This window comes from Ambystoma mexicanum, chromosome 8 (genome assembly GCF_040938575.1).
Source record: "Ambystoma mexicanum isolate Mex_15411 chromosome 8, UKY_AmexF1_1, whole genome shotgun sequence".
In the NCBI taxonomy this organism is placed as follows: domain Eukaryota; kingdom Metazoa; phylum Chordata; class Amphibia; order Caudata; family Ambystomatidae; genus Ambystoma; species Ambystoma mexicanum.
This window is the reverse complement of record NC_090929.1, coordinates 404313175-404328061: the sequence shown is the minus strand read 5'-3', so window position 1 is coordinate 404328061 and position 14887 is coordinate 404313175.

Below are 14887 nucleotides of genomic sequence, written 5' to 3'. Positions count from 1 at the left end.
ATATACCCAATATAGCATAACTAACACATTAAAAACATTTTCAATTCCAGCATAGCTTTTTAAACAATGCAATGTGTGTGATTTTACTCCATTACCGTGTCAGTTGCATTTAGTAGAAATGCAGTGTGGACAGAACATACTGCAGTTAAAGTCGTGGCGATTATATGCCTACACTAAACTCCCAAACTTTTGGTTTTGCCAATGTTTGTTAGATATCATGTGTTGTGTTTACTATAGATCAATAGATGCAATCTGATGTTGACTGTTTTTATATGATGTGGTGGTGACCATATTTTAATTGGACCAGATAAGATATATGCAGGTCATTCAAACACATCCATTACAAAGGCAGTGATAGATTCTGTTTTATTGCCTTTGGAGTTTTAAAACCTTGGTCCTGATCACAAACGTGCATGGAAGTTGCATGTAAACGTCACATTATTATTTTTGTGGGCAAAAGTGCATGATGTTTAGTAGCGGGTAGAAGGGGTCAATAAGAAAATGGATGAGTCCAAAACTCAACCCTGCTACATCAAAATGAATGTATTCTGATGGAATGCAGTATAATTTCCATCCATATTAACTAGGCCCAGGCGAACACCCAAATTATTGACGTATGACTATTTACATGATACCAATTTAAAGATATGCTTGCAAATGAATATTCAAAGGTCAATTATAAGGGTTTAACAACCCAGAAATTACTTATAAGCCCCCACTCACATTGCGGCCAATGGCTTCACTTCCACCACTAATACATCCTTATTTCCAGTCCAAAAAAGCATAAGAAATATTCTTTTTTTTAAAAAGGTTTAAGATGCCTCACTGCCCAGCTATGGCCTAACAGGTATAGGTTGTTGGTGGGCACTCTAAGAGGGATCGTAACAGTACTGTAGAGGAGGAGCCAAGTGCCTCTACCGGAAGTCCCGCCCCCATTTTGCCTATATGTTGGAAACCGGATATTGTGACATGCGCAACGCCAGTAATGGTACCTATACCGCAAAGGGTTCTTGAAACAAAGTATCCATTGAGAAAACCCTATATTATGTACCTGCAGAGAAATGACAATCTTCTGAAGGAAGTTCCGGAAGAAGTTTCAAAATGAATGAAAGAGAAGATTGGTGACATCACATGAAGCAGAAATGAGGCACCCAGAAGAGATACCAATGAAGAGAGTATATAAACCTAATAGATCCTGATGACGAAGGAAAGAGTCGAGTAACATTTTGTGAGCAAAATAAAGATTGCACGTGCGGCGAGCACTGAAGAAAATGCAAGCCGTTTTACAATTTTACAGATGCTGTAACACAAGTAGACTAAGTGATCATGAGGCTGGCTATACTTAGTGAATAGACTGCAGGCGGTGCCACCAATATATATATATATAAGTGTGTACAGAATCTGCATGTTTCACAACGTATTTTAGCAAACCAGGACCCCATGAATAGAAGGGCTGAAAGTGTGGTGCAGTACGAGAAAATAGCTAATGCTGGAGGAAGATTCGAGAAAAGTTGTCTGGCCCAGTGTCAAGAGTTGGGGCCGCCAATAACCTGGTTAACTATTCGATAAGATACAATGAACATGAGAAGCGCGACAAGCATCTTTTTAGGTGTAATGGAAAAACACTAGAAGTGCTTGGTTTTTGTCATTTAATAGTGTTAAATGCGCTGAAGGAGCTCAAAACATGGTTTCCTGTCACATGGTCAGATGAAAATAGACTTTGGGGCGAGCTACATCGATACCTGAAGATAAGGCCATGCTCACACTCCCTTTTATTCTCAGGCACAGTGATCCTTTGCAAGGCTGAGTTGAAAGGACTAATTGAATGGCGGACAGCAGAAGTGATGATGGATGTTGGGCTAAATGGGTGGGGAGGCATGGTCAAGTCCAACCTTCGAGCACGTGGGGTACCAGCTTGCGTGCTGCTATCGAGTGGAATATTCCAGAAGAGTACAAGCGTGCCAACCAATTGTAGAGGGCCACATAGTGAAAGGCCTATAGTTTGAAAGCCAATGAAACATTGTGTATTTTTATGACACAGAAGATGACTTGCACTAGGGGTAGGTACAGCTGTCCACCTGACCTTAGAGAGCCAATCACGATCCAGTCCCCCATAGAAAGTATACTTAGATGTTCCCTTTACGCCTATCATAAACCCCTGTGGGTTTTGCTTATTTTGCCACGTAGTATGACATCAGTGATGATGGGTTTTTGTTATATAACTGTGTTTTTTCATGTAAATCGTTGCAGGAATTCTTGTGCGGCATCCGTTTGATGTCTGTTGTACTCCCTGTTTCAGATCATTGTTAATAAAATGGCTACAGTTTTGCTAACTTCCCAAGTCAGTCTGATTATTGGTGCGAGAGTAAGATCTGCATCCCCATCCATCCTAGATAGCGCTACTTTATTTTAAAGGGCCTACGGGTTCATTTGGTGGCAGGAGGATGGTTCTGAGCCCATCGATCGGTAGGACTCTAGCGTGTTTGGATAGTCAGAAACCCTCTGCCATCTAGCCGGAGGATCACGAGATTTCCTCTGGAGAGCGCTGATATAGAACTCTTGCATGAAAATTGATAAAGGTGGGAAGGTACCTCTCTCACAAAATCCCTCCTGGTTTCCACAGGGGCTGAGCGGACTGAAGGTGATGTTGGAGGAGGGGCCGATACCGAGGGCCACAAGGGAACTGCGTGAACCCAAATCTGCAATCAGCTCCCATCGTCTGCCTATCCATAGTGAGGACAATGGTTCCTGATCGCCTTCTACCTGGCAATGACCTCGGCCTGTTCACATATGCTGATGTCTCTCCCTTCTCACTATGCGATCGTCCATTAGGTCGCTCTGGATATGCAATGGGATCTGGCATTCTATCCTTCAGTTGTTCTAATTCAGACCATCTTACTTCCTTGTCTGTTTACAGACATCCCTCAGAATCGCATGCACTTTCTCCCTCATCCCCATGAAAGGTTTCTCTCTCTTTGTCTGACATATCTAGATCCCAACTAGTGTGGCTCTCATCCCCATTCCTTTATTTAAAGTCAGCCTGTCTAAAGACAAGGCTCTATGCTCGAGACTGAAGGGGTCTCTTTCCTCACTTCATGGTTGAAGAACCAAGGACTGTTCTCCCTTCCCTCGGCTTCCCAATCTGCTGATTTCTCTTACCTTTTGATAAGCTTTCTCTCCGATAAGGAGGATCCAGACCGCAATATATTCCCTGGCCCCAAATGGATAAGGATAATTTAAGATGTAAACTTCCCAGCTTAACGGCGGGCACAGGAAAATGGATTTATGAGATACAGAAGATGACAGGAGGAAATACTCTAGCCATAGGGGACATTAAGTGTCTCCAAGCAGCCATTCTTGGGAAAATGCTGATGACATTTGGACGAGAGCAAGTTACTCAAGTGTCACGGCACAGTACATAGTGCATGACGGAACGCCATGTAATAATTTCAGAGCAGATGTCTGGAGAGCGCTCAGGGTACAGTATCCTGATATGTCAGATATGGGTGCAATTATGGCAAGTAAGATGAAAGATGATGACGATCCGCTTTCTTACATTCAGAGTGTTAAGAAACGCTGGACTTTGGAAGCAAGTGAGCTGTGGGGGGAATCAGTGCCAGTATTTTACCACATTCTGTGTCAGGGATTGCCAGAACAGGCAGAGACAGCTCAAGAAATTTGTGGGAATGAAAGCGAAGCCATGGGCAGAGATACAGTTGACCATGGCGTATCACTGCCGGCTGTTACAAGAGGAAAATAAGAAGAAGGAAGATGCTAGAAATTGTCAAAGTACGCCATAGAAGGGGCGGTACTGACAAGCGGAGAAGGATTGGGAATGCAGCAAGCAATGGGTGCATCACAGGCGAATAATCAACGCCAGATGGATCAAAGAGGGAATTGGTTTGCACCACGAGGTAGAGGAATAGGATACAGAGGAAAGGTTGATTTTCAAAATCCCCAAGGCGAGTTTCAAAATATGTAGAATGATAATCAGAAAATGCAAGGGGGAAAAATCAGAAGATTCGCTCTTGTATGTTGGACATGTGGAATGACAGGGCACATTGCACAAACATGTGGAAGTCAAGGGTATGTACAGAATGGGCAATTCTCAAGAGGGGGGACAGCTTATCCTCAGCATATAGCTCACAAAATAGGGACGGGTTTGCCCAAGATCAGACAGTGTATCACGCAGAAGTGCCACAAATGCAACAGGCATTGCAACCACAATAAGCACCAATGAATCCACCGCAAGGGCAGTCACAGCATGCACCCATGCAGATACTGCAGAATGCAAACACGGGACAATTATTGACACCTAGTGTAGGGGATGTCACCGTGGTGGGAGGAAGTCCTTTTACAGGTACTGGGAAACGTATGTACCCACAATAGGACAGCTCACATGGCGACTTGATGTGTACAGTACTATCTGTGACATCAGACCCCAAGAGGAACCAAGGGTTGATGTGCCAATAGAAGGCAAATCTTTTTCTTTTCTAGTAGACACTGGGGCTACTTATTCATGTATACGAGAGGGCAAATATCCAATGCCGGAAAATGCCATGAATGCGCAAGGTTTCTCTGGAGCTACAAGCGGAGTTCCTTTTACTGATGAATTACCACTCTCCATAGGAGAGTGTGACATGTCTGTTTTATTATTGTATTCACCGCAGACATCGGTTAATTTTCTGGGCTGAGATTTAATGACGAAGCTTAATATGACGATTTCTTTTACCGGCATAGTGCGTTCTACTCCAGGGATACACTATATGAACGTGGGTGAATTTATATTGCCATTTATAGGGCAAATGGCTCTGCGAGGAATGCCATTAGAGCCAGAATCTTTCTTTATGGGTTATGCATTTTGCTGCCATGGCTACCCGGCTTAGTGGGAAAGATTATGAGATGAGTTTTTGTTCAGGCCGCAGATACCTATGGACAAGGAGGGGGGACAGACTTTTCCCCTAGAATTAAATGCAGCCATATTGCGAGGGAAACTGGCCATGCTCGAAGGAACCAATGACGAGGGCAGGCCATGGAGAACAGTGATTGGGGAAGGGTAAAGATTGACTGATGTCACAGATAAAGACATGTTCAGAGATTATCCATTAAATGCTGAAGTAGTATTCAAGATGAGTGTTACATATTAGATCAGAATAGAGAAGAGAAATCCCACAACGAATGATGATAGTTCGGCAGTGCCCAGCATTTTTTCTTGAAGATTTGGAAGGATGAAGGTATTTTCAAGACTATATCAGCCACGATGGAACAAGGTATTTTAGTGACGTCAGAGTCACTGTGTAATACCGCTGTGTACCCTGTGAAGAAATTGAAGGAAGGGTTGTGGAGACTAATTCAGGACATGAGGCCAATTGACCAGATTGTAGAGGAAAACTCTGAATCTGGCAACAATACTATGTAGTATCCCAGCAGAGGCACGATATTTCATGGTGATTGACTTGAAAAATGCATTTTTCTCTGTCCCGTTGCATAAGGACTCCCAAGACCTTATGTCATTTACGTTTCGCCAGACTTAGTGGAAGAGCACTCATTTGCCCAAACGGTACTGTGAGTCTCCATCGATCTTTAATAGGGTCCTGCAGATGGACCTAAGCAATATTGATTTGCAAAGGGTTGTGCTGCTGTACATAGATGATATTTTGGTTTGTAGCACAAAAGAAGATGAGTGCAGACAAGATTTATTCAGGTAATGACTATTGTTTCAGACAAGGGATATAAAGTGGACAAGGAGAAGTTGTAATACTGTCAAGAAGAGGTGTTGTATATAGGGCAGTTAATCCCACATGAAGGGAAAAAAGTCACACCTGAAAGAGCTGAGGAGATTATGAAAACAGTAAACCGCACACAATAAAACAAATGCAGCAGTTTTTGGGATTGTGCAACTATGTTAGAGCATGGGTATTTGGTTATAGCTCATATACAAGACCCCTTTTGCAGGCTTTGAAGGAAGCGCAAGTGAATAAGGAAAAAATAGAATGTACTGAGGAAATGGAGGGAGGGTTTGAAGTATTGAAGAACGCAATTTGTTCAGCTCCAGTTTTAGGAATTTCCAACTAGTCTAAGGAATTCTTCCTGTTTTCACATACAAATGGGACAGTTATGACAGCAGTGCTTATGCAGAGGACTACATTTGGGTACAAACCCGGCCATATTACAGTGGGATTCTAGATCCAGTTATGAGAGGGCACTTTCCTTGAGAACAAATGCTGGCAGCAGCCACGTTCGCAATAGAAGTAGCATTGTGATGGAGTGTTCTATGACGTTGTTTGTTGAGCATGCTTTGTTAGGGTACATGACATCTCAGAGGCTTTCTGCATACAAGATAGTTATATCGAATCCCGCAATTAAAATAGTCAAGTGTAAAATAGTGAACCCTGCCATGTTTGTAGCCGAGCCTGTGGCAGAGGGTGAGCAGGTGCATGATTGCTCTAATTACGAGGAGTTCTATGATAATATCCCAAGAGTAAAGGAAAATGTGCTAGAGGGGGGGGGGTTCTCTTCATTGATGGGTCTTCAAAATTTGATCAAACTGATGGGGAAAGACATACAGGTTCAGCGGTTGTAAGGCACAGAGCTAATGGGGAATTTGAAGTGGTAGTGACCGTCTCACTTTTCTGTACAATCAGCAGAATTGGTGGCACTTATTGTCACACTCAAGAAACACACAGGGCAGGAAGTGATGGTGTACAGTGACTCTGTATATGTGATGTCAACCGTGCAAGCAGGGCTGTTGGAAAGGGAGGCGCTACCTCCGAGTGGATGGTGCTCCAGTGCTACACGCAGCATTATTGGATAGGCTTATCAAGGCACTACAACTCCCAGTTGCCATCACAATAGTTAAATGTGCAGCACATAATAAGCAAACTGACTTTATCTCTCACAGGAACAAAGCCGCAGACGAAGAGGCCAAAAAGGTTGCATATTCACAAGATATTTCAAGTTTTCATACTCCAGATGTAAAAGAAAATGTGGTCACGATTATGATTGTAAATTAAGGGTTTAATCATTTGTCATGAACACAATTGATGGAGGTTCAAGGTGTGTACCGCAGGAAGAGCAAGAATTGTGGAAACGGAAGGGGTGCTCTTTATCACCCTCTGAAGCATTGTGGCGAAAGGACAGCACTGGAAAGCAGGTGATGCCTGTAGCTTTATTTAGGGTAGCGTTTGAACACATGCACTACCCAGCACATGTAACTAGGGAAAGCCTCACAGCAGCTACTGCAGAGGACTGGTTTATAGCGAACCTGTTAGAACGCATTGCATTTTATGTAGTATATTGCATTGTATGTCAAAAGGTTACCGCTGGGCACACACTGCAAACAATCAGAGGAGTTATTCCTCGACCAAATGCCCCTTTTCAGTATTTACGTATTGACCATGTTGATATACTGCAAGTATGTAGTGGATATAGGTATATTACAGTGGTGGTGTGTCCCTTTTCGAGATGGATTGGAGCAGGTCCATGTACACACCCTAATGCCACTTACACAGCAAAGTTTTTAGTCTGGGAAGTATTTCCCAGATGTGGAGTATGTGAGGTGCTGAGACCTGGAAATGGGCCTCATTTTGTTAATGAAGTATTTGAACAGATTAGCCCATTGCTTAGTATAAAACACAAGTTTTCTTTTGCTTATCACCTGCAAGCAAACAGAATATGTGAGAGACTCAACAGTCTTCCCAATGAGAGAATTTCTAAGCTCAAATTGACACTGAAGAAGGGATGGCTGCATTGCCTGCCCCTTGTTTTACATGCATTAAGGAATCAGTCTCGTTTGGACCACCACCTCACGCCCGAAGAGCTAGTAACAGGTAGGCAAATGAGAACACCCTTGTCTCCTCCATCGAGGAGCAGAAGTGATGCCCAGATGACTGTAGAAATGTTAGGAAATGAGTTACGTGCGTATTTGACATGTATGACCGCTAGTATCTCTCATTTCAGATCAACTCAAGTGCAAGGGGTGTCGATCTCGGGACACAGATGAAGACCGTTCAGCAACCAGGCTGCAAGAATTAATACCTGTACCTAAAATATTTATCGGAGATTCGATCCTAGTGTGCAACTTCACAAGGAAGTGACACGAGCCCCGTTTTAGTGGAACATGTATTGTTGAAAATATCACCCCCTCAGCAGTAAAAGTTCCACCTGGATACACTTGGGTGACGTGAAGCAGTATGCTAGCGAGACCGATTCACCCCAACCGTTGATTCAGAAGCAAGACAAGAGGAAGAAGTTCAGCACGTGCAGACTCGCTCGATGACGAGGAAGAAGGACGCTAAGATTATTGATTAAATAAATGCAAGTATGCATTTGGACTGCGGTTCACGCCGGACACTCTTTATAGATATTTTAGCAGGAGTGCAAAGCAAAAGTTCTTGAGCCGCAGGAGTTTTTGAATTGGACTTTAGAAAGTGTTGATGTGCTAAATATGCCAGATCTGGACTTCGAGTTTGACGTCTGGAAAAGGGAGCAATTTCCCCATTCATTCCTCACTGAGTTTCTCTTCGGTCAAACCTCATGGTTTTGTCAAATGTCGATGCCCATAGACTCCTTCTCGCTGTCTTTGGATTCATACTCCACGCCTATCCTGCTCTTGTTTGGCGTAGTACTAACGTATGTGCATTTCTACAAGATCCCAAAAATGGCCCTGCAATTAGGAAGTTACTTATGGTGATAATTTAACAGATCCTGCAGCTTCCTTGGCATTTAACGAGATTGCTTGATTAAAAAGGTTTTTTCCTTCCTTAAAGTAGTACACAGGCACAATGTGGACTGTCGATGATGCAGTCCCTGAAAATGAGCAAATTCAATGACGTGTATAAATGAGCAAATTCAATGTAGAGAATCGCAAATGGTGGAGTCCCATGTATTGGTGCATAGAATATGCGTGCTCATCATTTATCATTGTTTTTCTGATTTTGCTAATCCATACTGTCTACTTCATCGCCCCAAGTAAGGTAGAACTCCATTTGATTCTTACCACTCCAGTGACTTATGCAGAAATATCTGTTGCAGAAAGACCAAGGCCATTTGTGATTATCCCTACACTAGTGACGCATGTAAGGTCACCCAGTACTTCGACAAGTGTTCCTATGATTCCCCATGTAGGATGGTCCATTTATGATATACTTCATGATCATTATGGTATGAGCTCACTTGGTAAGAGAAGCACAAGGGAAGATGATTATGAGTTAAATAATTATCTAGACAGTACAGCACATTTGGGGATAACATGTGATATCAGCACATGAAAGAGTTGGGAAAAAGAACCTCTAAGGAGAGTTGCTATGTTTGTGCTCTCGTACCTTATTGTCATGGTTTGAGGTTATGGCCGTGGAAATATAACTTCCTCTCATGCAGGGAAACCAGGTTGCAAAAAGAACCAAGGCCGTTTTCACGATACCGCTTCTCAACATACTTTCCCTTTAAGGAAAACTTTCTGTATTGGTCGTTTGATGGACAGGTGGCAGTAGCCATGGAAACAGTGGCATCTGAGATGTTTGGGACGGATCAGACTAGTCATGTGATCAGGTCCTTATGAGTCCTGTTTCAGAAGGAGGCGTAGCTTCTGACCTTTTCCTAGTACGCCTTACTTTTGTCCTGGAATCTTCACGTTGCCAATGTTTTCTTGCCTTGTTTTTTGGATTCTGTGTTTCGCTTTGCCCTTGTCGGATTTGGCACTTGGTTATCTCTTGATTTACGGATTACCTGGACTTGGAACATCTACGACCTGTCTTAAGCCTTACGCTTAACGTGTTGCCTTACCTTCTCTTCCGTCCATGCATCCCCCTAGTGGGTTTTCTCACCTCTGTTTGCCGGTGACTTAAAGCTCTGTGACATCAGCTATTATTCTATTTCTTTTCGTCATCCCTGAAGATGCGAACTTGCACACCAAGGGAGCACCCGTGACACTTTTCTGTTCGTCTCTGAGGAAGCAAACGTGCACACCGAGAGATCAGCTGTTTCTTCCTTTCTCCAGACCATCAGTAAGGACGCAAACACGCGCACCGAGGGATCAGCTGTTACTTCCTTTCTCTGGGCTATTAGTGGAAATGCGAATGCACACATCGAGGGAGTCTCTTATTTGCTTTTTTTCTCCTTGGATTAAGGAACTGCCTTTGATGCAACGGAGTTCAATCTTTCCACATTTGCTTTCCTGGTTATTCATCAGTTCCAACTTTTCTTATACTGTTTCATCAGATTTCTGGGTAAGATCTACTCCTAATTATTACATATCAGTGTACTTCAGGTTAGTGTACTTTTCTGATACCTTGATTTACTTGTTTAGATCTACCTACTTCACCTGGTTGTTATTTTACAATATTACTGAGTCAAGTCATCATCCAGTACAGTTTAAGGAAGTGCTCAGATAGTCTATGTTTTGCACTGTTATTAGACGCTGTTATTAACAGTGTTTTTTTCCCCCTTACAGCGTGGTGTTTCGTGGGATCCATCTTACAACCAATTAGTCCATCTCTATGTGTATTAAGACATCCAGAGGGTCGCATTGGTGGGAAGACTAATATTCTTCACTTTGTGTCAAGTAACACAGAAAAGGTTTTCTTGCTTTTCAGATTGACATGATAGATTCAGAAGCCAATACAATTGATCCTACTGAAGTTTTGGCTAATATACTTCAGTTGGTGGCTGAGCTCCGTACTGATATGGTTACGGTGCATGATGCCACGCAGAATCGCATCACTGCACTTCAAGCTAGCATGCAACAGCCAAGCATGCCCGTAGCTCAGGAGGCAGTTTCCGGGTCTCAATCTCAGTCGCCCAGACAGGACCCTGCTCCTGTTTATGTGACTTCACAATTCCCATTAGCTCCTCCTAAGAGATTCCATGGGGATCCTAAGGCCTTTAGGACCTTCCTCAATCAATGCCGTCTACATTTCTTATGTAGACCGGGCTCCTTTCCAGACTCCACTACTAAGGCAGCTTTTCTTCTGTCACATTTAGGAGGAACAGCAGCCGCTTGGGCTAATCCGTTGCTGGAGGAGGGCAGTGATCTATTGTAATGAGCAATGTTTTCGATACTCAATACAAGTCTCAGACTTTGGAACTGGAGTTGTTGAGTTTAAAACATGGTGACTCAACACTCTCAGCTTATCTTGCTAGGTTCAATTAGTTGGCAGCAGAAATGGGATGGCCTGATGACAAGATGGCTACATTGTTTTATAAGGGCTTGTCAGATACATTGAAAGACACCCTCGCTTTGGTACAGGTCATTCCTACTACTTTCCCTGAACTTCTAGATTTGATTTTACAGATTGACGCCCGTAAGGCAGAGCGTCGAGGAGAAAAGAGGGCCTTAGCACCGGTTTCTCTAGCTGTTCCTGTTACCTCTACACCAGCACCCGAAACTATGCAAATAGGCGCTGCAGCTCGAGGACCATTGTCCGCAGAGGAATGGGAAAACCGGAAAAAGAATAACCTGTGCTTCTACTGCAGATCTTCGGAACATCTATTGACAGCATGTCCCAAGAAACCAGTCAGGAAGCAGGGAAACGTGAAAGCCTGTCAATGAATGGAATCCCATTGTCGGGTAATGTTTCAGAGTATTCCCATGATCTCAGACCATTTACCCTGGCTGTTTCTTTGATCCACCCTCAGGGAGAGGCAATTAGAGTTAACGCTGTCCTGGATTCTGGGGCTACCAGTAATTATATAGATCACAAGTATTGCAGGGAGCTGGGTTTACGTATTGTCTCCAAAAAATAACTAGAACAGGTGAATGCTGAGGATGGTACAACCTTACTGTCTGGTAGGTGGCAGAGAAAACCTCCGACTTGCGCATGGAGACGTCTTCGGGTCATTCCAAATGTGTTTACTTTGATCTGATTGCAGCACCTCAGTATAAACTTATCCTTGGACTGCGCTGGTTTCTGAAACATAATCCTTCAATTGATTGGGATACCGGACATGTGGAATTTGTTTCCGAATACTGCGGCACTCATTGTTTTTTGTCTCATGATGCTGTTCTGACTCCATGTAAATCACTTTTGAACACCGCTTCTACTATAGGAGCTGTGGTCACTAATTCCTTGCCTTCTGAATAACAAGCATTCTTAGATGTATTTGATATAGGTGGGGCAGACGTCTTACCACCTCATAGGCCGTATGACTGTCCCATTGACCTCATCCCGGGGACACAGATACCTTCCGGTAAAATATATTCCTTGACACAGAAGGAAGACCAAGTCCTCAAGGAATACATTGACAAAATCTCTAAATTCTAGGTTTATTAGACCATCTTGTTCTCCCGCAGCTTCACCATTGTTCTTTGTCCCTAAGAGGGAAGGGGATTTACGCCCATGTATAGATTACAAGGCTGTCAATGCCATCACAATCCAGAAACAATCTCCAATCCCATTAATATCGGTGTTACTAGACAAGCTAGGTTCCGCAGTGATTTTCACTAAGCTAGACCTCACTGGTGCCTATAATCTGGTCCATAAGCGGAAGGGGAACAAGTGGAAGACGGCCTTCAAAACCCGATATGGTCTATTTGAGTATCGAGTGATGCCATTTGGACTTTGTAATGCCCCGGCCACTTTTCAATATTTCATCAACGACATCTTCAGAGACATGTTTGACCAATTCTTGGTCATTTACTTAGACGATATCTTGATCTATTCACCTTCTTACGAACTTCATGTGTCTCATGTAACCAGGGTTCCAGGGTTCTTCGTCGCTTACGGGACAACCACCTCTATGCTAAAAAAAATTGCAGTTTCCATGTTTCAGAGGTGGAGTTTCTTGGTTATGAAAATACCAGCAAGGGAGTGCAGATGAGCAATACCAAGGTTAGGGCCGTACTGGAATGGCCTATCCCTACCTCCTTGAAGGCCGAAGGCCCTTCAATCCTTTCTGGGATTCGCTAACTTTTGCAGGCGGTTTATACAAAACCTTTCTGCCATAGCTGCACCACTAACTGCTCTCACCAGTAGTAAAAGCGGATTTATCTGAAGTAGTGAGGCCAATAAGTCTTTTTCTGCACTTAAGGCGGCCTTCACTACTGCTCCTGTTTTGCAACATCCAAATCCCATGCTTCCATTTATTGTGGAGGCGGACGCATCAGATGTCGGTTTGGGAGCTATCCTTTCCCAGTCATGTTCCTGCGCTAGCGGCTTGCATCCAGTCGCTTACCATTCAAGCAAGTTAGCATTCTATGAACGCAATTATACTATTACAGAAAAGGAATTACTGGCTGTCAGGGATGCCTTTTTGGTATGGAGACACCATTTGCTAGGAACAGCACTACCGGTCCAGGTTTACACTGACCATCGCAATCTCTTGGCTCTTCAGTCGGTCAAGTGCACCACGGCACGTCATGTCTGATGGCATGAGTTTTTGTCTATGTTTCACTTTATGATTACCTATTGCCCAGGGTCTTTACATACTAAAGCTGATGCTCTATCGCGTATGTATCCTGACGCCAATGCATCTAGACCCACTGAGTCTTTGCTGCTTCCGCATCACGTCATCTGCAGTTGTACCTTGCAACCCACCTTGCGTACTGATCTTCAGGACTGGGTGAAATCTTCCCCAGCAGAGATCCGAAACCACAAGTTAGAAATGATATGATCTATCCCTTATGTTAAAGAGCTAGTCTTCCTTCCTAACAAACCAATTCGGAACAAAGCTATCAAGGGGTGTCATGATTCCTTAATTGCAGCTCATCCAGGTATCAAGAAAACATTGAATTTCTTGCAACGCTCGTGTTGGTGGCCATCGATGTTAAAGGATGTCACCCGATAATAACGGCTTGTGCTGTTTGTGCACTGTGCAAGACTCTGCCAGTGAAACCCGCTGGGTTTCTACAACCTTTGCCTATTCCTGACCATCCCTGGTCCATGATATCCATGGATTTCATAGTAGAGTTACCAGCTATTGATAGGTATGACACCATATAGGTCGTTATTGACTATCTCACGAAAGTGGCCTTGTTTGTTCACTGTCATGGTCTTCCATCTGCTCCGGTTCTAGCCGATCTATTCATCACGAATGTATTCTGGTTCTTTGGTCTCCCGTCTATTATAATCACTGACAGGGGTTCTCAATTTACATCTCGTTTTTGGCGCTCTCTTACTAAGTCTTTCGGTATTGATGATCGTTTTTCTAGTGCCTACCATCTGCAAACTGATGGTCAAACTGAACATCTTAATTCTACCATGGAACAATATCTAAGATGTCTTACACTGGAGTATCAAAAATCTTTGCTTTCTGTCTTGCCAATGGCCGAATTTGCGTATAACAACTCTCTTCACTCAGCGACTCGGTCGTCCCCGTTTTTTGCTCTTTACGGTCAACACCCGAGGTCCTTGCCCCTTTCTCCTGCTTTAACCATTTACAGTCCGGCGGCAACATCCTGTGTGATCAACATCTTAGATGTTCAAATGGCAATCAACCAACATCTCCTTGAAGCTCAAGTGCGTTACAAAAGGTATGCCGATAAGCTTCGTTCCTCGGCACCATTGTACACGGTTTGCTCCAAGGTCTGGTTATCAGCTAAAAACCTTCGCATTCCTGGCCGTAAGATTCTGCTTCCACGTTATGTGGGTCCTTTTGTTTTTTCTGCTGTCCTGAATCCTGTGATTGTCCGTCTGAAGCTTCCTGATGAATGGAAGGTTCATCCGGTATTCCACGTCTCGCTTCTCAAGCCTTTCCATCCTGACACTAAACTGGTATTGCATCCTGCCCCAATTTTGGTTCAGGGGGAAGATGAGTATGAGGTTAACAGGATACTGGATGCGAAAGTTACTCGGGGTGTTCGGCTGTATATGGTCGATTGGAAGGGTTATGGGCCAGAGGGCAGGATCTGGGAGCCGGTTGGGAACATTCACGCCCCTCGTCTTGTTGCCAG